This window comes from Lissotriton helveticus, chromosome 2_1, assembly GCF_964261635.1.
Source record: "Lissotriton helveticus chromosome 2_1, aLisHel1.1, whole genome shotgun sequence".
Taxonomy (NCBI): domain Eukaryota; kingdom Metazoa; phylum Chordata; class Amphibia; order Caudata; family Salamandridae; genus Lissotriton; species Lissotriton helveticus.
The window spans coordinates 1,121,561,733-1,121,587,590 of NC_136059.1; the positions used below are offsets into that span (position 1 = coordinate 1,121,561,733).

At 46.4% G+C, this 25,858-nt stretch overlaps 1 protein-coding gene across 1 annotated transcript in view; it reads right to left on the reverse strand.

Annotated features, from left to right (window-relative positions):
* Nucleotides 1-25,858, reverse strand: part of FOCAD (focadhesin) — a 1,210,644-nt gene that overhangs the window by 346,243 nt on the left and 838,543 nt on the right. The window lies entirely within an intron of this gene.

A 25,858-nucleotide genomic window follows, 5' to 3' on the forward strand; every position in this document is an offset into this window, starting at 1 on the left:
GACAATTATCTTGATCTATTGTTCATCACGGAGACCTGGCTTGACGCGTTCTCTAATCCCATCGTTGCTCTTGCCACCCCCTCGGGTTATAAAATCCATTTGACTGACCGCCCAGTGGGGAGGAGGGGGGGGGGGGTGTTGCTATCATATATAGAGAACGCTGGGCTCTCTAGTGTGAGTCCTCCACTATATGGGGAGGCTGTGAGGCCATGGATTTCAATCTCCAATTGTCTCCTCACTTCACATTGGGGGGCTCATTACTTTACCGTCCACCGGGCCCAGTGGGCGTCTTTTTGGATGCCTGCGGAGATGCTCTAGCTGATAGAGTCTTAAGGTTCTCCAACTACCTTCTCTTGGGTGATTTCAATCTACATCTTGACTCCTTGGAGTCTGCTGATTCTGCGGCCTTCATGGAAAATCTCCAGTTGGCTATGCTCTCTCAATGGGTGACGGATCCGACTCACAAGGGGGGTCACATTTTGGATCTTATTTGCTCCAACTTCCCGCTGCTTGTTAGAAAGCCACTCCCGATCACCTGGTCGGACCACTTTCCTATATTCTTCGCATGGTCCGCTCAGAGCCAGCGGCAATCAGTTAACTGCCATCGCCCCCCACGGCCAGGAAGCTGGACGCAGGTCTTTTTGGCGCCCATCTGGCACCCTCACGCCCAACCCTTCTAGGTGATCTGCAGGACAATGTCACCACATTCTCTAGTTGGATTAGTGGTTCAGTCTGTGCCCTTTCAGCACCGGGTTCCTGCAAACTGGGGAGAGAGACCCCCTCTAAGCCTTGGTTCACCCCGGAGCTTAAGGCTCTCAAGCACGCCTGTAAGGTGTTGGAGAGAGCATGGCGGGTCAGCGGCTATTGCCACATTGCCAAGCAGGCTCTTAGAGTCAAACAAAAAACCTATTACTCAGCCATCGCCATGGCTAAAGGCCAACATTTTGCTACTCGCATTGATCGGGCGAATAACAATTCCAAGGAAATTTTCGCCATCGTGCAGCGTTTTGTAACACCTCGTGCCCAGAAGGCGGTGGTTCCCCCCACAGACACCTGGTGCAACACCTTGGCAAAACACTTTAGGGGAAACAACCTTTACAATGCAACTTTTACAACGCACTACCATTACAACGAATTTTTTACAACGCAAAAACCATTACAACGCATGTATTTAAAACGCATGTTTTTACAACGCAGGTACCTTTACAACGCATACCATTACAACGTAAGTATTGGTAAGTATATAATTATATTTAAAATGTTATATGTTTGGATTTTTTTAAGGGTATTTTTAGGGTTCAGGGTCAGTTTTCAGTTTTTGGGTAAAAGGGTATTTTTAGGGTTCAGGGTCAGTTTTGGGTTTTTGGGTAAAGGGGTATTTTTAAGGGTTCAGGGTCAGTTTTCAGTTTTTAGGTAAAGGGGTATTTTTAGGGTTCAGGGTCAGTTTTCAGTTTTTGGGTAAAAGGGTATTTTTAGGGTTCAGGGTCAGTTTGGGGTTTTTGGGTAAAGGGGTATTTTTAAGGGTTCAGGGTCAGTTTTCAGTTTTTAGGTAAAGGGGTATTTTTAGGGTTCAGGGTCAGTTTTCAGTTTTTGGGTAAAGGGGTATTTTTAAGGGTTTAGGGTCAGTTTTCAGTTTTTGGGTAAAGAGGTATTTTTAGGGTTCAGGGTCAGTTTTGGGTTTTGGGTTAAGGGGTATTTTTAGGGTTCAGGGTCAGTTTTCAGTTTTTGGGTAAAGGGGTATTTTTAGGGTTCAGGGTCAGTTTTGGGTTTTTGGGTAAAGGGGTATTTTAGGGTTCAGGGTAAGTTTTGGGTTTTTGGGGTACAGGGATACAGGGTAAAAATAAAATAAAATTAATTTATATTTAATTTTAATATTTAAATAAATTAAATTTAAATTAAATCAATTAAATGAAATGAAATAATATTAAATTTAATTAATTTAGATAAAAAAAAATTAATATATATTAAATTAAATTAAATAATATATTTAATTAATATAATTAATTTAAATTAAATGAAATGAAATTAAATTAAATTAAAATACATTAAATTAAAATAAATAATATTAATTTAAATTAATTTAAATTAAATGAAATGAAATTAAATGAAATTACATTAAACTAAATTAAATAATATTAAATTTAATTAATTTAAATTAAAAAAATTAATATATACTTAGCAATACTTACGTTGTAATGGTATGCGATGTAAAGGTACCTGCGTTGTAAAAACATGCGTTGTAAATACATGCGTTGTAATAGTTTTTGCGTTGTAAAAAATTCGTTGTAATGGTATGCGTTGTAAAAGGATGCGTTGTAACGTCATACATCCCACTTTAGGGACAAAATTATACACATTCAAGAATCTTTCCGGAAAAACCTTAAGCCGACCCCGACTGTTCCATCGGACGGTTCGGAGATGGTTTTGGTTCATTCTCTTTCGGCTTTTAGCCCTATTGACCCATTGGCCTCGCGCAGAATCCTAGGAGCACTGAAATCGGGGTCTCCAAAGGATCCTTGCGCGGCTAGGTTGTTGGCCGAGCTGTCCGATGCGATCAATCCGGATGTCAATCTTCTGCTCAATCAGTCGCTCCGCGAGGCCTGCATTCCGCTTTCCTGGAAGCAGGCTCTCATACTGCCCCTGCTTAAGAAGCCAACCTTGGATCCGTCGGTTCCCGCCAACTACCAACCTATATCGCTCCTGCCTAGCCTGGCGAAGGTCTGCGAAAAGGCAGTTACCTCTCAGCTTACCAACTATGTTGAGAAGGCGGGTTTGTTGCACCCGGCACAATCGGGGTTCCGTGCTTCTTATAGCACGGAGTCAGCCTTGCTGGAAGTGGCGGAAGCTATACGGGACTGTTTGGATGCCGGCGGGAGAGCAGCCTTGGTGATGCTGGATCTCTCGGCGGCATTCGACACGGTGCCCCACTCTCTCTTGCTTGACCGTCTTACTGCTATTGGCATTGTGGGCTCAGCTTGGAGTTGGCTCAGATCCTTTCTAGAGGACAGGTCACAGCAAGTTTGGCTCCCCCCTTGCTCTTCGGCGCCAACGCCTCTTTCTACCGGCGTCCCGCAAGGCTCCTCACTTAGCCCCCTATTGTTCAACATCTACGTGACTCCCCTGGTTTATCTGGCGGAGTCTTTGGGGGCTAAGGTGATGGCCTATGCGGATGACACGCAGCTGCTGTTCTCCTGGAAGCGTGGCGAGGACTCGGTCAGCTCGGCGCAGCACTGTCTTGCTGCTGTGTTTCGCTGGCTGGGTAATGCACAGCTAAAGTGCAACGAAGAGAAATCGGAGGTTCTCTTGTTTGGCACGTTCCCGGTGGACTTCAGAGCTAGGCTGTGGCCGCCTGACTTCCCGCCCCCTCTATCCGATAAGGGTCTTGCAAAAAATATGGGGGTCTGGTTTGAGGAAAATTTAAATTTTGCGGCACAAGTGAAGAAGTTAACAGGGACATGTTTTGGCACCCTGAAAATTCTGAAGAAATTCCTCCCCCTCTTGCCAGCCGGTGCTAAAGAGACGGTTCCATGGTATCTTCTTCTTTTCTTTCACTGCGCACTATTCGTAGGGTGTCCCGTTTTTTTACTTTTTCTGCTCTCAAACTTATCATCTTGTCCATGGTGGTGTCCCGCCTGGATTATGGCAACGCCCTATATGCAGGTATTCCTGCATATAGTCTACGGCGTTTGCAGCAGATACAAAACCAGGCGGCCCGCCTGGTCTTCAATCTTCCGAAATGTCACCATTCCTCCCCCCTCTTGAAATCTCTACACTGGTTCCCTGTGCGAGCTCGGGTTCAATTCAAGCTCGCCTCCATCACCTTCTTGGCTCGATTGGGCTTGGCACCCGCATTTATCTCTTCTGAGATTACCCCCTATGTCCCCACCAGGGAACTACGCTCTTCCTCTCAGTCCCTCCTCACCATCCCTCGTTATCGGAGAAAGAAGTGGGGAGGCTCGAAATTTGCCACCCTTGCCCCGATTTTATGGAATTCCCTCCCTCTTGAACTCCGCTCCCTCACTGTGTACTCACAATTTCGTAAACACCTCAAGGCTCACCTGTTCACTAAGGCCTTTGATTAAACTCTCATCAGCTTCCCTTGTTTCCTAGCCCCGGATCTTATCAGTTTAGCGCCAAGAAACCGCTGGTGTATGTGCGCTGTATAAGTAATTTTAAACTCAAACTCAAACTTGTCCGGGCGCTGATCCTTTCCCGCCTGAACTATGCCAATGCTCTCCTGGTAGGATGCCCTGGCTATCAGACCAGGAAGCTGCAGGTAGTCCAGAATGCGGCAGCGAGACTCCTCCTGGGACTTTCTACCAGGCAGAGCGTGCGGGCCCATCTTTGTCACCTGCACCTGGCTTCTAGTTGAGTCCCGTCTTAAATTTAAAATGCTGTCCATTGTCCAACGGGCTTTGTATGTGTTGGGCCTGCTCTCTCTTCAGAAGCGCTTTGCCTTTTATAGACCTTCTAGGCAATTGCGGTCCTCTGACCAACTCCTAATACAGAACCCCCGGTTCAATCGCCACAGGCTGGGTGGCTGCTCCTTCACCAGTAAAGCAGGTCTTGCCTGGAATGAGCTCCCTCTGGCCCTTCGGAGGGTGTTGGACCCTGTTGATTTTAAGAAGAAATTAAAAACGCTGCTTTTCTGAGGTCTTTTTTCTTCTCGTCTCTCCTTTGGATAGTTATGTGGCTGTTTTTTTTTTCCTTGAATAGTTATGTGGTGGGCTTTCTTGGGAATTAGTGCCGGGATACTTTGAGTAGCTGTGCGCTTTACAAATGTAGTATAACATAACATAACATAACATAACATACGAGGAAATCTTTGTTTATGTTCATCTAGATTTTCTTTGTAGAGCTCTAGAAGATACTTTTCTCAGTCATTCTGGGAGACCGGTGATGCCGTTGGAGATTTTCCAGGCTCCAGTTGCTTTTGCAATTAAAAGCCAGAACTGTTGCTTGTTTTTTTGAGAAATTGTAGCTGGAGATCAATACCATTTTTATCCATAGTTTCTCTTTTCTCGATCAGTCTCATTGTCTTTCGTTTCCTCTGTAGGATGGAGATTTCTTTTTTGCTTTGTGCAGAAAAACGTATAAATTGCAGTCTGATGAAGCGGTTTATCCGTCTTGAAGTGCTATCTATAGGGTTACTTCGATTTCTTGGTGGTTTTAAATTGATACCGAGGGCAGCTGGTTTCTGAATAGCTTGAACTACCACCAGAAGGATCTGTTCGAAATTTAGGACTAGATTTTTTCCTTTTTTTATTGAACCAGTAGTAATCAAAGTATTCAGCTTGTTCATACTGTAAGTATTCCATATGACTCTGCCCGCCTTATTTGCTGTAAGAGTGACTCCATTCATAAGAGATAGGGACCAAGAGGAGGGAGGTATGAGATTTAATCACAATGCGTGATCACTGCATTGTGTAAAGTGAACACTCAGGTGCTGTGATTTCTGATATAGGGCGTGGCTACAGATAATGTAGTCTAGAATGGAGAGACCTGTGGCTCCCCTCCTTGTAAATTGTGTGAGACATCTCCTTCTGTTCTGCCATTTATCCCGGTGACCAATTGGAGAATCAATTTCCCTCGTTTATTTCCTTTTATGGACTTCGGAAAAATAGGATTTGGAAAGGACCAACATTCTTCTAGGTCATTCCTCCTTGTTGCTGTAATCATATTATTGGAACTGTTTTCCTTAGAAGTCTCCCAAAAGAAGGATTTGCTGATTAATTCCAGAATTTAAGGTAGATTCAACCAGCTCAAAGATGTGCACCAGTATTGAGGTGTGTACCACGCCAGGAGGAGGGTAGATATTAAACAGAAATAGAGTGTCTGCTAAGGAGAAACTTTCCTTTGAGCTTTATAATTTAAGGCACTGAACGTTTTTGCTGGGTAGATGAAATATTTCAAAGTCCCACTTGATTTCTCTGATAGTAAAATGGCTTGACCTCCCTTTGCGTGTCCTCATCTCACTCTTACTGCTGGTATTTAAAAAACAAAGCAGTCTTTTTGAAAGAACTTATTACAGTCCCAAGTTTCTTGAAGGCAGGCAATTGCAGGAGATGTTTCTAACAATTTAGATAATTTAGAGGATTCTAATCCTGCCATATTCCAGGAAACAGTGTCGATAATCTTGCTAAAAGGGAAGTTGAGATCCTGTTCCCTACCTGTTGCCAATTAAGAAGCTCGCAATCAAAGACCAAGAGTTAGTACTTACGCATTCCCAGACTCCAAATAATTATTTTTTCTGATCTTCCTGTCCCCATCCTCAAGACAGATTATTTAATTGGCTGCTGGTGCTGAGCATGAATATACTCTCTCACAATTGCTTTGTAATTGATGTGGATTTTCCCAGGCTAGGGCTGTATCTCCAGAGGAAATTACTTTGGGGTTGACTCCAAGAACGTCGAAACTTTTTTTATGCAGCATTTCATTTTCTTTTAGCATTATCGATGATACTACATTGGAACAAAATTCTACTCTTACTGGAGCCATATTAGACATATTTGGAAAGGAGACAAGCTTTATTTCTGGAGATGAGACTGACTGAAGAGTAAAGAGAGTCTGTTAAAGGTTCAAGATTCGCTGACTATTTAAGGGATCATTTCCTGTTCCAAAAAGATCCAACATCTCTAGGGTACAAGTGATGTCTGGTTGGACCTATTTTCTAGAGGTAGAGCTAGAGTATTTGAGGCTGAAATTTGTTGGAAAGTTGGATAGTAAACATTTTTAGTAATTTGACTTATGAAGTTTTCAGCTTGAGGGTTCTATGGTGAAATGCAACTGCCCATGAAGATTTTTCTAGAGATCCTTTTTCGTAATTAGAATTTAGTTTTACAGATTTTCTGGATGTTTGTCTTTCTTCTTGTTCTTATAGGTCAATTGGCAGAGGATCTAGTTGTGGAAACTTTATTTTCTGGAATTTTAATTTTGGTAATCTGTTTCTTTTTGTTTCCTATCCTTACAAATGCCTTTGTTTGTGCTTTATTACTTTAGAGTTTGTTTTAGTTGTTATATTCTCCATTGACTTAGATCCTATATCGTTTGATGTTATAGCGGATATTGGAGGTTGTTGTGATGTCTCTCGTTTGGTAAATATTGGAACGCTTGGGAGGAATGCGCTTAAATCACTCACTACTTTGGGGTCCTGAAAAGGTTTTCGGAGTGAGTGGATGGTATCCCCTTTTCCTTTATTTTTCCTGCTTCATTTCTTTTTATGATACAGGTTTACGTTGCCCATGTACTATTTTGTGTCCATGGGTTTATAGCCCCCCCAATATATTGTTATGATAAGGGTTTTCACTCAACCCTCCGTTTTGCTTTTTATTGATCTGTGATAACAACGTAGTTTATTTGTTTTCTAGAGAAAACAAATATTGCAGAATTTGAATTATGATTTTCAGTGAGTGATCAGAATTTAACGTAGTTTTTTCCAACAGAGAGAATTGAATCCATCACTCTCTGTAGTGAGAGGAGCGACTCTGAGAGGATATCATTTTGAATTATAGATTGTGGAGACAAGAGAGGAGGGAAATCTGGTGATTGAGATAGGAACCTTGAAGATGACTAGGACACTCACACAGGCACACTGGTCACCCTGAGCTCACACAGACATCACTCACCCAGGACTCACACAGGCACACTTCTCAACCTGCACTCACACAGACATAACTCACCCTTCACTGCACTGCACTCAATTGGTTTAATTTATTTCTGCCTGTCTAGGTCTGACATTGCCTGGTGACAGACTACAGTAGATAACACCACGTCTGCTGGGGGTGCTCAGCACAGACCCGAGAATGCAAGCAATCTCCCAACAGACACTGGTGTTATTGTAGGCTGTTCGTCACTGCATGCGAAGACGTTCAGCAATTGCCCCCGGCCGTGTGTGCGCCCCCGAGGACTGACATCATTCAACCAACATCTGTTAGAGCCAAGAAAACCAAAACAAACATAGACAGCATGACATTTTTTAAATTTGAAAGCGATCAGCTGAAATTAGATTTGCTTCAAGAAGATCAATATTCATCTATATAAATTACCCAGGGTAACTCTCAAAACAACATGTAGTTTAAAAGACGTGTTTCTAAAAACTGGGCATTTCACACACCTTCCAACAATCTATGCTCCATCAGCGTATTCCTTAATAATTAAAAATGATAACCTACGTTGTAGTGTCGAACGATTAATATTTGCTCCCTGATACTCCCAGTTTCTCTCAGAGTTTATATTCAATTCTGATTAGCTTTCAGGGCTCACTGTCTTCTGTGCCCCTCAGACCCGAATGAATGATTATTATACATGCACCCGAGACGCGTTAAACCCATCACAACGCACAATTATAACAAAATGATGCCCTCTATACTTCTGTGCCACTGCTTGCATACAGCTCTTGCTGCATGCAACATGTTGCTCGCCTAATGTTGTGCAGCGGTTTAAATGCCTCCTGACTGGCACGCAGACAGCAGCAGGCACGTCAAAAGCACTTGAGTCTGATAGATAGTGCCTGGAGGCGCTACAGCTTCGCTATTGTTATTCAATATGAAATGCATAAGCAACTCAACTTTCACTCATTGGTCGTAACTTTGTCTTCTCTGTTCTTGTACATAAAAATAATCTGTGTGACACACAGATTATTTTTATGTACAAGAACAGAGAAGACTAAGTTTTTATTGTTGTATATTGTGAACTTGTATGCAATGTCATTATAGAATGTAATTAATTCTCTATTGTCTGATGAATATACATGCATTCATTTTAAGTCTGTTTTAACATAAAATAAATGATTATTAAGATACACACATGTTTATGGTTTAATTAAATTTCTATATAGGGCTGTGCAAAATTATGTAAGTGGTCTAAACAAATGGTTTTGTAATTAATTTACATCTAGGAGTTCAAAACACACAGAAAGGAATTTCTTTTGTACTGTGGCAATCCCTAAGGGCACGGCTACTCCTCGCCTAATGGGCATGCGCTAACAAGTAAAAACACAAGTGCGCATGGGTGGGCACGGGCAAAAAATTCGCCCTCCGTCCCCACTCATGCGCACTTGTGTTGTGCTGCTGCCCCATGTCATGTCAGTCAACATGACGCCAGACCGCCCACCCCCTTCAGACTCTGAAGGGGGTGGGCGGTCTGACGTCATGCTGACTGGCATGCATTGTCAGTTCTCCCTCAGCGTCTCCTGCGGGTGGCGGCGGGTGGGGGGCTACGCCCCCACGCCCCAATGGACGCACCGCGCCTGCTCCCCAGTTTGGGTCGAACTCACACATTGGGAACGACAGGCGCGCACCGTCATCGTCCTTAACCTATGGCTCCTACACATACCTGACCGTACCTGACCTACAGAAAGGGGAAACAAAGTCCCCTTTCTGTAGGTATCTTGACATTATAGCCATCTGTCCAATATGTAAGATGGTTTGCCTATATGAGATTTGTAATTAACTGCATGTCCTTCTCTTTCTATCTTCTGTATCTTGGTTCTTTCTTCATTTTTGCTTTGGTATTTCAAATATGTCTGTGAAGATGCTTATTATATACAGAGTTCTGATCACACCTGATGTTATATTGAAGGGTAAATAATATGACTAAGAATCGGTACAATCATTGTATTTGAAGTTGCAGTGAGATGAACCATAACAGAAATTATTGGATTCACATGTGTTTTATAAAATATTGCAACCATGAAGATTTTGACAGCATCGCTAGATAAATGCACAGATCAGGTGCTCGTTGCTTTTGTTGCGCACACTTAATATGTGGGTCTGATCAGGGATGTCACAACGGGTGAAGTTGTCACATTGTTAACAGTCTGCCACCACCTGTAAATTGTCTGAGGCAAGTACAATTGTGTAACGTATTGCCTTTATACACTTTAGCTCTGAAGAAGTCTTGGGTTACACCCTGACGAAACACGTTTTGTCTGGGCACCTGGAAAACTAATAAACCTGACAAAAAAGAAAATGTCATCTGGATCATATATTCTGTGATCGTGTTGTTGTTGAAATACTCTCAGTATTAACACTGTAAATTTAAATTACATGTGCACAGGGTTTCTGTATTTATGTTTTGAGGACTGTGGTCCGATTTGGAGGTTGTGGGTTATCCTCTCACCTGTAGCACCGTTGAAAACTTGTTTTGGGCAACATTAACTTTGGAATCAGAGGCGCCATTACTTGCCGCATCACTATCAACCCTGTTATCAGCATTAATTTCTAGGGAGCACATGATGGCTAAGTATCGCAACACCCAACATAGAATGTACGAAATGGAAAACAGGGCGGGTAGAACCCTGGCGTAACTGGAGAGACAAGACCAAGGAATGAGGTGGGTGCCCAGGCTGACAAGCCAGGGGGTGCGATAGTTACCCATCCAAGGGACATAGCAGTGGTATTCGCAGATCACCTGGAAGGGGTGTATTCCCCTTCAACTAGATACACAGCGGAAGATTCGCGTCAGCTCTTCCTGGACAGCGATGTGCCGGTCCTCTCTGATGTGGATAGAGACACTTTAGATGTGGACCTATGGAACAAAGAGATTAGTAAGGCCATAGGACAGATTAAATCCGGGAAAGCGATGGGGCCAAATGGAAGGCCCATTGAGTTTTTAAAAGCCACAGCCTCTCGGACTGTGCCACATCTGCGGGCCATGTACAAGGAAAGTTTTGAGATGGGTAGGCTACCTGCGGACCAACGGTTGACTACCATTGTAGTTATTCATAAGCAGGGGAAATCAGCAGACTGCTGTGGCTCTTATAGGCCTATTTCGCTGATTAATGTGGAAGCCAAAATACTGGCAAAAGTCCTGGCTAATCGGCTTGTGACGGTCATTTCTTCACTGGTCCATCTGGATCAATCCAGTTTTATGCCGGGGAGAAACACGGCCCTTAACATACGGCGTTTACACAATCTGTTGGCACATAGGGAATATATTGTGGAAGAAGTTGTGGTGTTGTCTCTGGATACCTCTATGGCATATGACTCAATAGAATGGCTATGTTTATTCGCAGTCCTAGGAAAAGTGGGATTAGGCCCTAAATTCATAGGAAAAACTGCTATACACTGATATACAGGGACAAGTGAGGGTCAACAATTACACGTCCCGGACAATCAAGTTAAAAAGAGGTACCAGAAAGGTGTGTCCCTTATCCCCGCTGATATTTTCTCTCATGTTGGAACCCCTTGCGGCATGGGTGCGAAGTGATGTGATGTTATGGTGCGGGGGCTGCGGTGGGCAGGTGATGTAGAAGACCGAATATCCCTGTATGCTGATGACATACTGTTATATCTAGCCTCCCCGTACAAGTTTATATGCATAGTGCTCGACATATTCACAAATTTTGGGAAATATTCGGGGTATGTGATTAACTGGCATAAGTCGGTGCTGTTTGTGCTGCGGGGCCAGGTCCCTCGGCTCCCAGTTAACTGTACCATAGCGGTGGCGGAGGAGGGGTTCCGATATCTGGGGGTTTTGGTCACATCGGATCCGGTTCTTTTTCATAGCTCCAATTTGGCTCGTCCACTTGCTCGATTACGCGCCGACGTGAAGCACTGGAGGTCCCTGCCTCTTTCATTAATAGGTCCCGCTGCCCTCTTTAAAATGTTGTCTCTCCCTCTTTTTTTTGTACATTCTCCATAATTGCCCGCATTCTATTTTAAAGCAGCAGAGATTGAGCTCTGCACGCTGCTGTGGGATGGCAGGGCTCCTAGGGTAGCAATGAAGAAACTAACAAAAGGCTGGTATGACGGAGGTATAGCGCTGCCTGACCTGCAACTCTATTATTGGGTGGCTCAACTGGTGACTATCAACCATTGGCTATATCACCCGCCCCCACACTGACCCAGCATAACTCTTGATAGGTACCAAACAGATTGCTCCGGTTACCTTGGGGTCTTATACTCAAAGGGATAGGAAAAAGAAACAGAAATATTTCAGGTCCACCTCCCATACCCTAGAAATATGGCACATAGCAAATTCTTGTCTGGGGTGGGCGGGCGTCCTCTCTAGACCAACGCCATTGTGGTATACCCAGAAGCTGGGCATGCTGTGCTATCAGCCTGGGTTCGAGAAATGGTACCTGAGAGGTATTTCAGCAGTAAAAGACCTGGTGAAAAAGGGTTCTATACTTACATGTAAGGACCTTCAGAGTCAATACCACCTGATCCAGGGGGAAGTGTACAGATACTTGAAAATACGACACGCACTCGAGGCGGCATTTCCAACCCTTGCGGACATACCGGAGTCGTCACCATTAGAGGATCGCTTGATGGATAGGTCACTATTCTCCAAAGCTATATCTCTCACATATAAAAAATTAAGTAATAACCTACCAGATACCTTTCAAAAACTTAGAGAGGTGGCAGGATGACCTGGGCCCGATAAGTGAAGAGGATTGGCAACTGGCTCTTATGTCCCCCAGAGAAGCAGCCATCACACTTAGATTTAGGCTTATACAGTTTAGGATACTTAATCGATCATACATGACAGGGAAGACTTTGGCAAAATTGGGATCTAGGCCTGACGACCTTTGCTTGAGGGGCTGCCAACAACAGGCTACCTTTTATCATACACTCTGGAGTTGCCCAGCCATGCGTAGCCTTTAGGAGGAAGCCTCGAATCATATGCAGACGGCTTTAGGAAAGGAGGTGGCTCTGACACCCCAACTGGGGCTGCTAAACATATGGGTCGCAACTGACCTTACTGACATTGAAAACCAATTCACAACATTGGGGTACACATTGGTTAAACGAGAGCTAGTGAAGGGATGGGGTGGGGGCGGGGGGGCAAATCCGCCCTCCACTACCATGTGGGCGAAAGAGCTAGACAGATGCATGCTGGCGGAGACGGAGGTCTTTGTAACAAAGAGGTTGCCCCAAAAAATGGGATCGGAAATGGTCGAAGTGGAATGTATACCGTGGAGATATCTGTTTGTCCCCTACGGTAGAACTGGAAATGCGCAGAAATACAGATCGCGATGGAAGTGTTTGATGTATATCTTAGGCCGACATATGTATGTGCATGTAATGATATGAATAATTTGAAACTTGTCGTTCAATATTCTTTGTATGGCTGTCATTAAAGCCAATAAAAATATTTTTTTAACGCTGTTAATTTGAAGAAATCAGTAAGAGAAATTGAAAAGTGTTACAAATTGTTCATTGCTTCTCAAATTTAACACAATCAAAGGGCGTCAAATTAACAGGTTTTAATGCCAAAAACTGATGTCTGGAATGTTGTCATTAAACAGATTATATTCAATTGCCTTTTGGGTCCTTTAAGATTGTGAGTGAGTAACTCCTGTTAGTTGATACAGTGGAGTGTGATTGAGTTGATTGGTGACTTCTCCAAGAGAATTCTTCTGTTTATTATATTATTGGTGTCGAGATTTAACCACCAAGTACCCAGGTGGCACTTTAGACAGTGCCCACCTAGTTCAACCAGTGTTCCCATGCCTTGGCTGATTTTTTAAAAGCCTCGCTGCCAAGACCGAATGCTGACCTCATGCTGGGAAGTGTGTGCCGCTCCCAGAAGTTAGAGACAAAGGACCTTTGTGAGCAGGAGGAGACACCTCCGCCCACACAGGATTGCTAGTGAACTGCAAGGGTGTGGCAGTGAGCCTCAAAGGCTTCCCTGATGCCACTGGACATAGGAGCTGTCCCCTACTCGAGGACAAAGTCTCCCCCTGCTTTTTGTGGGCAGGCGGGAAATCAGCTATTCAAGAGGAGTCCACCTCCATAAGCCTGACTATCCATCTAGGGGCTGACAGCTGAGGTGAACGACCAAGGATGGTCCTGGCTATCTTGAATTTAGGATTAGTAACAGGTTCTGAATAATTTTAGTGACATACACTCACAAGATGTTGTCACAACTGGGAAGGATTAGCCGCAGTACTAGATGCTCATTGCCTACTAGTCCACATATCCACTAACACCCCCTAAATCGAGGATTTAAGGAGCACCCCAGACAACAGAACCTCAGATTCGATGTGAAACCAAGAAGAGACCCATTTCCACGACAAGGCAGGACTTCGCGATAATAGGTGCTAAGCTCTGCACCTGTGGCAGCCACTCTGCACCCGCTGTATTTCGACTCAACAAGGCACAAGACTGGTTCCAAAATGAGAACTCTCTTCCGCAATAGGAACTAGTCCCCTACAGTCGGCGGGCAGAAAACCCCAAAGTACACACACTTTACGCCTTGCACCCTGAGCTGCCCAGCGTGGCCGCTCAAAGTCCTTGTGCTGGTAGCTTCTGAGAACTATAGTCCCGACCCTCAGAGAGGCTCAGCTTTCTACACTGTTCCCCTGGATAAAGATGTCTCTCATTAAAGTGCTTGCAGGTACCAATGCTTGTTGGTTGTCAGTCTGTCTACAACCTGCTTTATTCGACGCTTCAAGAGAAGAGATTCATCTGCTTGAATGACCAACCACTCCAGTGGCTCCATCGTAAAGATCTTGCATTTGTTTTTACCCTCTCTTGGCACGCCTGACAACTCTTTGGCCGCGAAACCAGTTTAGCGCCACGGATAGCCAAGAGCACCTCTGCACCTGAGTCTTCCGAGCCAGGCACATCAGATCTGCCTGGAGACTCCTGGTCCAGGGCCAGCTTCTTGCTTTCCTTCCAAAGGGATTTTCTCAACTCACCCTGCAAGTACCTTTTAGCTAAGGCAGCCTCTTCAAGACTGCAAGTCTGATTGACACCTCTGTTTGAAAGCTGAATGTGCACCTCTGCACTTCGCTTGCCTGAGCCAGGTGAAATTGTGTTTACTGTTGTGAATTGGTCTAAGGACTTCCAAGATCTTAACTCTGAGTGGGTTCCAATGAACTCACCCTCTGAAGTATTGTTGCATATATGCGTTTTCCCCTGGACCTCAACGTTAATGCTTTTCACATTGCAAAGCTCTGATTTATTTATTGCTTAAAACTTGATAACTCTGGTTATACTGTATGTATTGATTTGATTTTGGTGTCTAAAAATATAAAAACATCAGAGCTATTTTTATGAATTGGTGCCGGATTTCTCTCAAATCGTGTGATTTACTTATCGTCCATGTTGGGGATGTGAAATGCTTAACACATGTTCATCTAGTAGCCTGTCTGCTTTTTGCCCCTCTTTCAGGACTGAGAGAGTATCCTGGGTCCATCTTTGTGTATTGTGTTGGTATTACATGGTAAGGCACCCTTGTCATATCACATAATACTTCCACCTTGAAACAATAAACATAAAAGAACACAGAAACAAGCCAATCTAGAACAATAAACTGCAGCACTAAATTGTTCAGCCACTGACATTTATCGAGGGATGCTCGAAGGCAAAATTGACTCTTAATTCCCACTACACATCAAAGGTAGTCAAAGGTGTACATTACAAGCAATTGTAATATCTAGTAGGATACCCAGGGCTGGGACAGCAAGAGGCAACATTGGTGATACCAGCAGTATATGATGAACAGGGGACTTTTAGGATGCACCCGCAGGAAATTATTGATGCTTTCGCCACCTAAGGTGACAGCCTATATTGTTTTGAAGCACAGGTTTTCCCAAATGATGAGGAAAATTTTGTATCAAACCTCCGATTTCTTAGGCTGATGAAAGACAGCTGCAATCTATTAGAAGGGGAAATAATGAAAGAGGAGCTATTGGCAGCTGTGAGAGAGTTGCTATACAACAACTCCTTTGGGTAGGGCAGCATCCCAAGAGAATTTCACAAACGGAACAAAACACTGCTGATGAATGTCTTGTACGAAGCTTTCAAAGAGGCCGAAACCAAGGGCATATTCTCCTCACTCTCTAATAAGACTATGATTTCACTTATCCTAAAACCCGGAAAAGACTTGCAATATTGCTAAATTTCTGATGATTACTAAATGTAGGCAGGAAAATACTAGCTAAAATATGATAGCCAACAGGCTGCAAAAAGAACACGCTAATTACATTCGATAACCATTTATTTTGTAGAAACTCTATCTAGCCGCAGATTCCTTACCTTAGACTGTTCCCCAGGTGCCAGAATGGATCCAGAAACTTTTTGAGCAGTAGCTCTGCACTCCCGAAGGTGGCGTGGAACAGCTCCGAGATGGTGTTGCCCACAACTTAAGTGACATGCACAGTGCTTGTATAGAAGCCACCAAAGCATGCTGACATAATTTACTTTGTGTGAAATGTTCCGTGCGATAAGCACGGAGCCACGAAGGATGCTGATGTACCAATATGTACACTCTTAGGACCTCATGGGGTCAACCTATATGGAGAAATCCGTTCACAGAGCGAGGAGGGGGGTGGGGAAGGGGGTGTGGGGGGGGTGTTCAGTAAGGAATCTGCAGATAGATAGAGTCCTTAGGGGTTAACTTGTTCATCTGATAGAGATTTAGAGCTACAGATTCCTTACCAAAGAATATATATTCAAGAAATACCAATCCAGAGTTGGGTCTGACAACAGTTTTAGACCAAGAAGTTCTGGAGGACTCAATGGGCAACTTGCCCATTGTTAGACGGGGACCCTGAGGGTCGGCCGGATACCGAGGGAGAGATCCCCGGGGGGGGGGGACCGTCTCCGGCGATCGTACAGACAAGTTACCTCCCTCCCCACAAACAGGCACCACACCAAGTCGAGTTCAAGGCTTTATATAAGGTTCTTAAGGCAAGGATATCAGCGATACAGGATATCTTGGACCCGGGGGTCCTCTCACTTCTAGTCTCTGTAGGGAAAGGGGGTAGCGGGACAGTCTTGGTACCGGATCGGTACAGGTAGGGGTAAAAAGGCGAGCTCACAATCCTCGAGCTGGAGTGTCTGTGGATCGGGCCGCGGCAGCGCCAGCAGGCCAAGGTGATAGTCTCATAAAGCAGAGGGCTGCGGCAGCGCCAGCCGGCCAAGACGATGGTTTCACGAGGCAGAGGGCCGCGGCAGCGCCAGCAGGCCAAGACGATGGTTTCACGAGGCAGAGGGCCGCGGCAGCGCCAGCAGGCCAAGTCGATGGTTTCACGGGGCAGAGGGCCGCGGCAGCGCCAGCAGGCCAAGTCACGGATGAGTTCTTCGCGGGTCTCTCGACTCCAGGATACAACTGCCTTCCTGGTCTGGTCCTGCCCCAGTTATAGGTCTGGTCCCCTTTGATGTCCGGACCCTCGCGCCTGGGGGCCGGGAGGTCCGGGATGAGGGAGTCCAGACACCCAGCAGGGGGGTGGAGCCAGCGCCCAGGCGGCCTGGGGTGATCGACACCTGGCGGAGGAGAGCCGTTGACGATTCCTTCTCCCATTGACTCGCCAAGTGGTCACTCTGCCTCCTGGGAGGATGGTGGGGCCTCGATGTCGGGGCCGGCCGGGCCTGGGGTTAGGGTCGAGTTGAGGCCACGCGGCCTCGTGCTGCAGTGCCCCAAGATGGCGGCCGGGTCGATGTCGTGGGGTAGATGGTGACCCGGGCCAGCTGGGTCCGGAGCTGGTGTCTTGTAGTGGAGGGATTGCAGGGTACTTCGGGTGGTCGTTGGTGGACTCTGGCTGGGGATGCAGGGAGAGCCAGGGTCCTGGTCCCATTGCGGGGAGGGGGGACAGCTCGAACATGCGGCCTGTCCAACACCCATCATGACAGACCTGACTGTCCAGGCAATAATGCTTGGTGAACGTATACAGGAATGCCCACTACCCGGCCTGACATATGTCCAGGACAGGGACTCTGCAAGCTAATGCAGTTGTCGCACCCTTGGCCCTGGTGGAATGAACACAAAAGCCCTCAGGGGGGTGCTTCTTGGTCACTCCCTAGCAAATTTTAATGCCGAGCATGATCCATCTTGAGATGGTCCTTTTTCTGCACGGTGTTTCCTTTCTTTGTTTCAGTGAACCCAATGAAGAGTTGATCGTCCATCCGGTGTTCCTTGCGATCAATGTAGAAAAATAACACTCTTTTTGGGTCCAAGTTATCGGGTCTCTCCTCCTCTTTGGAATGGTGAGACAGAGCGAAGTACGTCAGCTTTATAATGGTCTGGCCAAAATGGAAGAGTTTCACCACTTTTGGGAGGAAAGAGGCACGTGCTCTCAGAATCAGTTTGTCTGTAAAGAATGTGGCATATGGAGTGTGCATGGATAATGCCTGCAGGTCGCTAACCCTCCTAACAGATGTAATGGCCACTAGAATTCAGTTTTGATGTTTAGAAGACAAAGGACAGTTCAATACAGAATTTCAATACAGATTTAAGTCCCATTACAGCATGAAGAAGGGTTTTGGAGGGAACATATGTTGTAGTCCTTTTTGGGAATGAGTCACAACATGGAGGGCTGATCCGGCAACTGAAAGAATGCGAATATGGCTAAAAGATACCCTTTAACTGTGCCCAAAGAAAAGCCTTGCCAGGCTAGTGAGAGAACAAACCAAATCTCAGATAAAAGTGCAGAAAGAGAATCAAAATTTTTGGAAGCTCACCAAGTCACACTTTTGTCCCAATGGCAGGCATATACTATTTTCGTTGAGGGATGCCTGGCTGCCAGAATAATATCACAGACTTCTGTAGGGAGGTCAAAAATTGTCAATTGCTGCTGCTCCATCTCCAAGCATGAAGGTGGAGCGTACACATGTTTGGATGCAGGACGTTGTCCTTTTGCTGTGGTAGGAGATCCTCCAGAAGTGGCAGGCTGATCAAAGGATGATGCTCATGCCCTGGAGTTCGGCATACAATACTCTCTGTGCCCAATCCGGAGCCACAAGAATGACTTGGGCCCGGTCATTCCTCATCTTCTTGAGAACTCTGCATAGGAATGCTATTAGAGGAGACTGTACAGGAGGCCTGAGCTCCACTCAAGACGAAAAGAGTCTCAAAGAGAGAGTCGCCTTGGAAACTCCAGTGCGCAGAAGTGTGGACAAGGTGCGTTCTCAGATGTGGCAAATCAATCTGACGAAGTTTCTCCCCAATATTTGAAAATACCTTGCACAATTTCTGGATGAAGGCGCCATTCATGATTTGCTAGGCTTCGACAGCTGTTTGTAAACTCTGGCTTTCAGAGAACCCGCCAGATGTTGAACCACCAGGAATAGGTCATAACGCCACCCAACTTTGTTGCAATAACACATGGTGGTGGTGTTGTTCGTGAACAACTGAACCAGCCTTCCCTTGATGGAAGGAAGAAAAGCTTTCACTGCCAGGAGAATACATCTCAACACCAGCAGGTTGATGTGGAGCCCAGAATCCTCTGATCTACACCTCTCCCAGATTGCCATCCCATCCCAGGAGTGACGCATGTCACTACAATCAATAATGGGCGAGGAAGGGAGAGGGGTCTGCCGCTGTCCCAATCTTAGTTTATCAGCCACCACTCCAGATCTTTTACAGTGTTGGGACATCAGGTCCCACTGCACAGACACGTGTATGCCAGCGAGCATGTATTACCAATAGGATGCAGGAGATCATGAGGCCCAGCAGCCTCAGTCAGTCTCATCTAAATCCAGGCTAGAGGTTGAAACATCAGTATCATAGCTTGAATATCCTTGACGCGCCTCTGCAGAGGATAGGCCAGAATCTGCAGTGTACAGAATAGCTCGGAAGTAAGGGCCAGTCAGAGAAGGGGGTCAAGAGTGACTTTGGCATGTTGATAGTGAACCCCAGCAAATTAAGGTGGTCTGCCATAATCTGGGGGTGGAAAATTACTGTGTGGGGCAAGCCCACATTCAAAAGCCAATCATTGAGGTAGGGGGACGATTGGACACACTGACCTACGCAGATGTGCTGGAATCATCTCCATGCCATTGGTGAACACCCGAGGGGCACTGGCGATGCCAAAAGGGAGTATAGCAAACTGAAAATGCTCGTGTCCCACCATGAACTGCAGGTAGCGCCTGTGAGTAGACAGGATGGGGATGTGGAAGTAGGCGTCCTGCATGTACAGCGCTACGATCCAGTCTCCAGATTCCCAGGAAGGTGGTGATAGGGCGCAGGTCTAAAATAGGGCAGAGGTCTCCGTCCTTCCTGGGTACCAGAAAGTAATGGGAATAGCTACCATGGCTTCTGATGCGGGAACCCTCTCAACGGCTCCTTGGTCAAAAGAGCATGTTCTTCCTGATGGAGCAGAGAGAGGTGGCCCTCCAGCAGCCAGTTTGGGGATGGTGGCATGGATGACTGTGTTGCTAATAAGGGATAGAGTAACCCCACTGAACAATTTGAGGAACCCACTTGTCCGATGTTAAGGACTGCCAGCAGGGCAGGTAATGTCATTTTCTCCCTCCAACTAGGTGCCCATGATGGTAAAAGGGCAAACTAAGGGAGTTTTGAGGCTGTGGCTTCTGGATGGCTGCAGACTGGGTGAACACTCTGTGTAGGAAAGTAGGTTCTGCTTTCACGGTTACCCCCAGTTTTTGCTGGTGTCAGTAAATTATTTTTGACTAGTCTGACTGGGATTCTGCTAATCAGGACCCCAGTCCTCCCTAAATTTGACATGGTAAGTACTTTTTGTACCTCCCCAATTGGCTACTGGTGTACCCTTATAAGTCCCTAGAATATAGTACTAAGGTACCCAGGGCATAGGCATGTATTTTGCCACTCACGAAAGATCACTCAAACTGTGACTACAGGCCTGCCATTGCAGCCCGTGTAAGCTGGTGCTAGCGCCACTTACAAGAGATATTAGTTTTCTTATATTCGAGGTCACTACACTTAAAACCCTGTAAGTCATCCCCAAGGCAGGCCTTTGAATCCTGAAGGCAGGGTTTCTGGGTTATAAGTGTGAGAGTGCCCCTGCGTGAGCAGGACACCCCTATAAAGCCCATAGTCGATTCGCCAGGCTTTGCAAGTGCGGTCAGCCATTTTGATACATATAGTGGCCATCTGTCATTACCCTAACTATATAGTGGCTGTACCAAACCTGGGCCTGTTTGATCTCAAACGTGTTGGAATCATACCCCAACAGCATTACCGATGTTGGGGATCCTGCCTACCCACATGTACTGGGGGGCTCCTCAGGGAAGCACCCAGTACTCCCGGTAACAGCATCCCAGGGTCTGCCAGCAAGCCAGTGCTCCTGCTGAACCCAGACACGATTTTGCCCTCCTGCTGCTGAGCTGAGCTGGAGCAGGGGAAGGTAGAACAATAGGTTTCCTGTCACAGGGAGGTGTGACCACCTCCCAGACAGTACTTAGTGTATTGGGCAGGGGTTGGGCACTTGCCAGCGCCACCAGACTGCTTTGAAGGGCACATTTGGTGCTTTCCTTGCATACTCCAGTTTGAGCCAGTACAGGGAGCCCTTGGCTCCCGCTCTGGAGCAAAACTGGACAAAGGTAGTGGGAGTATCCTCCACTCTGTCCAGCCCCTTCTCTGGGAGAGACACCTGAGTCATCCTAACTGCTTTCTTAGGGTATAAAAAGGCTTACCTGTGGATGGGTCCTCAGATTCGCCAATGAACAAGACTCAAGCCTGAAACCACGTCACTCTTTGATGTCTGGGCACTTGGACTTCGTCTGGAGCCTAGACTGCATAAGGAAGACTCTTTCTGCTCCTGGTCACACTGTTCTGCAAGTCCATTTCGTCGTATGTGTCTGTGCTTCTTCCGGGAACTTCAATAGGCCTGTGGGCATCTAGGACATCCGAAGTAATCTCCCTTGGAGTGAAGGAGTCACTCCCTGCATCTGCAGGCACCGCAACGAAGCAGACCGGTCTGCTGCTCTTGACGTCCCATGGACTCCAAAAGGCTCAGCAACACAGGTGGAGGTTCTACAACTCCCTCAAGGCCTGACCTGTTCTCTCGGCAACTTTGAGGACAGTTACCTGCTGGGATCGAACCCCCTGTGCACCGCGTCGACTTGCCGTTGCCACGGCTTGTTGGCTCTGCACTTCAGAGATCTTCTGGCTACAAGAAACACCAGCCTCCAGCATCTCTTCCTGTCAAGATATTCGTCCTCACCACGTTCTCCGCACCGTGGGCCTTCATCTTCGGTGAGCTGCTTGAGGTCCTCTTGCGACTCCAGTGTTTTCAGTCTGTCGGTCCTCCTGAGGGGTTCTCTTGCTTTAGTGGGATCCCCTGCTTGCTTGGGGCCAACTCTGACTCTCTTGCACGTGGTGAGTCCCTTGGAACTTGCTGATTCCAATGTTGCTCCTTCTAAACTCTTCACTCCTGTTGCAGCTACCAAGGCTTGTTGGTGCTCCCGCCGAACACCGACCCCCTGGTTCTCGACCTCTGACGTGGGACAGCTGGTGCGCGGCTCCTGGTCTTCCTCAGCGTCGCCAGGTCCTCGCAGCTGCAGTGACAAGGTCACCGTCATCACTCGGTCATCAACCAACATTAATGGGCATTGCTCTTCGTGCCTTCTAGTCACCTTCGAGTGGCATAGACTCCTCTGATTGCAGGTTCTTCTTTTCACATATCCACCCTTGGATTCCACCGGACTCTTGCAGTCTTCGCCAGCAGCAGCTTTATTGAAGTCCTCCATTGTGGTCAATGGCTGTTTCCGATGTCACTTCGCCCATATGCACCCATCTTCCCTGGTGTAGGTATCCTGGTTCCTGGGGAATCCGCGGGTGGGGTGACTCTCCAACCTTCTGTCTTCCACAAGGTTTCATCAAGGTCAAATGGGAAGGGTCCTTTTTCTTCCAAACTGCAAAAGCAATTTTCCCGTTGACTTCTATTGAGTAGGCGGCTGAGTTTCCACTCTGCACACATCCATGCGGGTTCCTGGATACGTACCTTGGGTGGTTCCTTGGGTCCCCAGCTCTTCTGAGTCTCCTGGTCCAAGTCCCGACTTTGATCACAGCTAGCATTCCCCTTTCTTAGTATATGGTTTGGTCACCTCCTTTAGACCATTGTGTATTGTGCTTACTTACCTCTTGCAATTGGAGTATTCTTGTGTATTTGTGTTGATATCTCCGGGTAGGAGATATACCAATGTGTTAGTGAGTGTTGTGTAATAAATAGACATTTTTATAAGTACACTGTGGTTCTTTTTCATTTAGCCTACACTACATGACTACATCTGGTAAACCAAGCTGCTTAACACTTCTTCTGGACTAAGCCTAAAGGCTGCTCTCCACAGCTACCACTTAGAGAGCTTTCTAAGGTTGTCTTAAGATAACTAAAACCACCATAAGGGTTGTCTGGATTAGCGCAAGGTGCTACTCTTAAATAAGTGTGCACCATATACTAAGCCAGCCTCCTACACTCTGGCTGTGTGTCCAGTCAAGACTTGTTGTAGGCATTTCCATGGCCACAAAAGGACAGGGGAGTTTGTGGGCCTTGATGACTGGTTGAGAATGGACGCAGCTGGTACCTCCTACTGTAGCCACAGACCGGTGATAGGTAGAATGGGGTTGACAGTGAGGGAGAGGTCAAGGAGAGACCCAGGAATTGGGCAGTGGTCCAGCTGTCCTTAATGTTCTCTAACATGGATTCTGCCTTATTGCCAAAGAGGCGGGTGCCATCAAAGTTCATATCCATAAGGGATGCATGAACATCTCCCGAGAAGGAAGGAGATGTCAGTCAGGTGTGGCAACTGAGTGCCACTGACGAGGAAATCGCTCTGCATAGCGAGTCAAGGGTATCTAGTCCGCAGCAAATGTTGACATTTGCAACTTCTCTGCCATGAGCAATTGTCTGGGTCAGTATAGCACAGGCCTTCTCCAAGACCATGGACAGCACTCAGGCAAAAACATCCCAAACTGTGTGGGTGTATCGCCCCAAGAGGCACACTGTGTTTATCGACCACAATGCTAGGCTGGCAGAAGGGAACATCCCATTGGCCCATGCCATGAGCAGGGAATCTTTGAGGGATTTAATAAAGGAGAGGAGAGGTTCTGAGGGGGTGACTCCCGGCTGAAGCACCTCTGTCAGGACGTTAACCTTCACTGCCAATTAAGGCAGCGTAAGGTCCAAGACCTCAGATGCCCTTCTCAGCACTATGGCAAACAAAGCACCTTCCTCCATATCCACACTAGGAGGATCAGCAGGCATCCTCCAGTTCCTTGTACCAGTTATTAGCAGGCTCTTCTAAGGAGATCTTGTAACTATAAGGATTCTCAAATTCACCCCAAACAAAAGCCTCACAGGGCTTGTTGAAGAAAGGAGGGCCTGATTTCGGCTCAGGTCGAGTTCCAGCCACGACGCTGATCTGGCTCTGTATCAGAGTTGAGTATGATGATGGGGTCGGTGCCACCGTGGGACACTGGTGGTGCCAGTACCGACATCACTGGATTGGGCATCAAGAAAGCTTGTGGTCTCACGATCAGAGCCATTCCAGATCCAAGGGGCCTCAATGGTTCGAGGGCAGACCGGCTGGTGTGAATCCAGTGGGGGCACCCGCCAAACCCCAGGTGCCCAAAGGTGATATAGAGGGGTCGGCCTGGCTAAAAATAATGTGCAAGGCCTCTGTATGAGGAGGTACATAGAGTGGTGTTGTTACGACGCCTCATTCAATGACGTGGACTGGAGCAGCAAAGTCGAAGAGTGCATCAACATCTTTAATTTCTTGTGGGACTTACTCAATGTTTTTGAGCTCTATGACAAGCACGTGGAATAGTTCCACGAATAGGCCCAGGACCTTCTTTGCGACCTGTTGATATGTTGTGGAGGTGACCGCTGTCGGGCAACAAGGATCTTGAAGGAACACTCCCGCAGCACCTTGGGGCTCATGGCCCGACAACCGTCACAGGTCTCGGAGTTGTGGTCCAGCACTCGGCACCAGAGAAAAAACAGGAACCACTGGGTTTAAAAAACACCAATTTTCTTTGGGGGTGGGGGGACATCCTTACCACACTGGGAGACAAAAGCTCAAAAAGACTCAACAAACCATTTTTTTTTAAAGTTGCCCAAAAACTGGACAGAGGTAGCGCTCTATGGATCTGCGCTGATGGTGCAGGAAGAAAAGAACGGATGTCAGCGTGCTGGGGTGGAGCCTATATAGGCACCTCAAGTGTCATTTCCGGCATGATGTGGAGCTGATCGACGCCACCTACAGGCGTGCAGATGTACAGCGCGAAAAGTTTCTGGATCCAGTCTGACGCTTGTTGGATATTCTAAAGTAAGGAATCGAAGTCTCTATCAAATATGATCTTGTCCTTAATCCACCACACACAATGATGGGATTTGTCTCTGGACGGGCCTTTGAGCAACCATTTAAGGGTGTTATGTCATCTCCCTTTGGGTGACCAAAGACTCCCTGGATGACATGTTGGCCCTCTTTCTTGATGTCGAATAGGAATTTGACAGGTATGAATAGGGTCATATGTTTAAAATGTTATAGAGAGCAGGACTAGGATGCAAATTCGTCACCAAGTTACCATGGTTTTACAATGCCACGACAGCCCAAGAAAACTTCAGGGAACATCTCTGAAGTTTTTACCATCCACTGAGGAAGGAGTGAGGATGCCGACTGTCTCCTTTGCTGTTAATGCGAGCCCTGCATTGCTTAGCAGCAGGCGTTAAACAAGATGGAATGGGGGATAGTTGGAATTCAGATAAACATAGGAGAATTCAAAATCCTACTAAATGCCAATGACATTCTATTCACTTTACGGATCCAGACACCTACCAACTAACACTTTTGGAGTTATTAATAACATTTTCCTGCTTGCACGATAGAAAAAATAAACTATAATAAAAGCTAGGAATTGTGAATGTCAAGTCCTACTGTTACCAGCATCTATAGCTGGGCAAAACCTCCTGTTGAAAAGAAAGAAACTAAAATATATTTGTATTAGGATGTGACCGCCACCCTGGCGGTCACATCCTCTATTTGTAACATTGCGGCGGGTGCGGCTTCAAGCTGCACCCGCCGCAATGTTACAAATGCATACATTGCATTTGTATGCAGAAAGCGGAAGGCACCGCGCGGTGCCTGCCGATTTCTGCATACAAACGCAGGGAGGTACCATAGGTACCCCCCCATGTGCACCC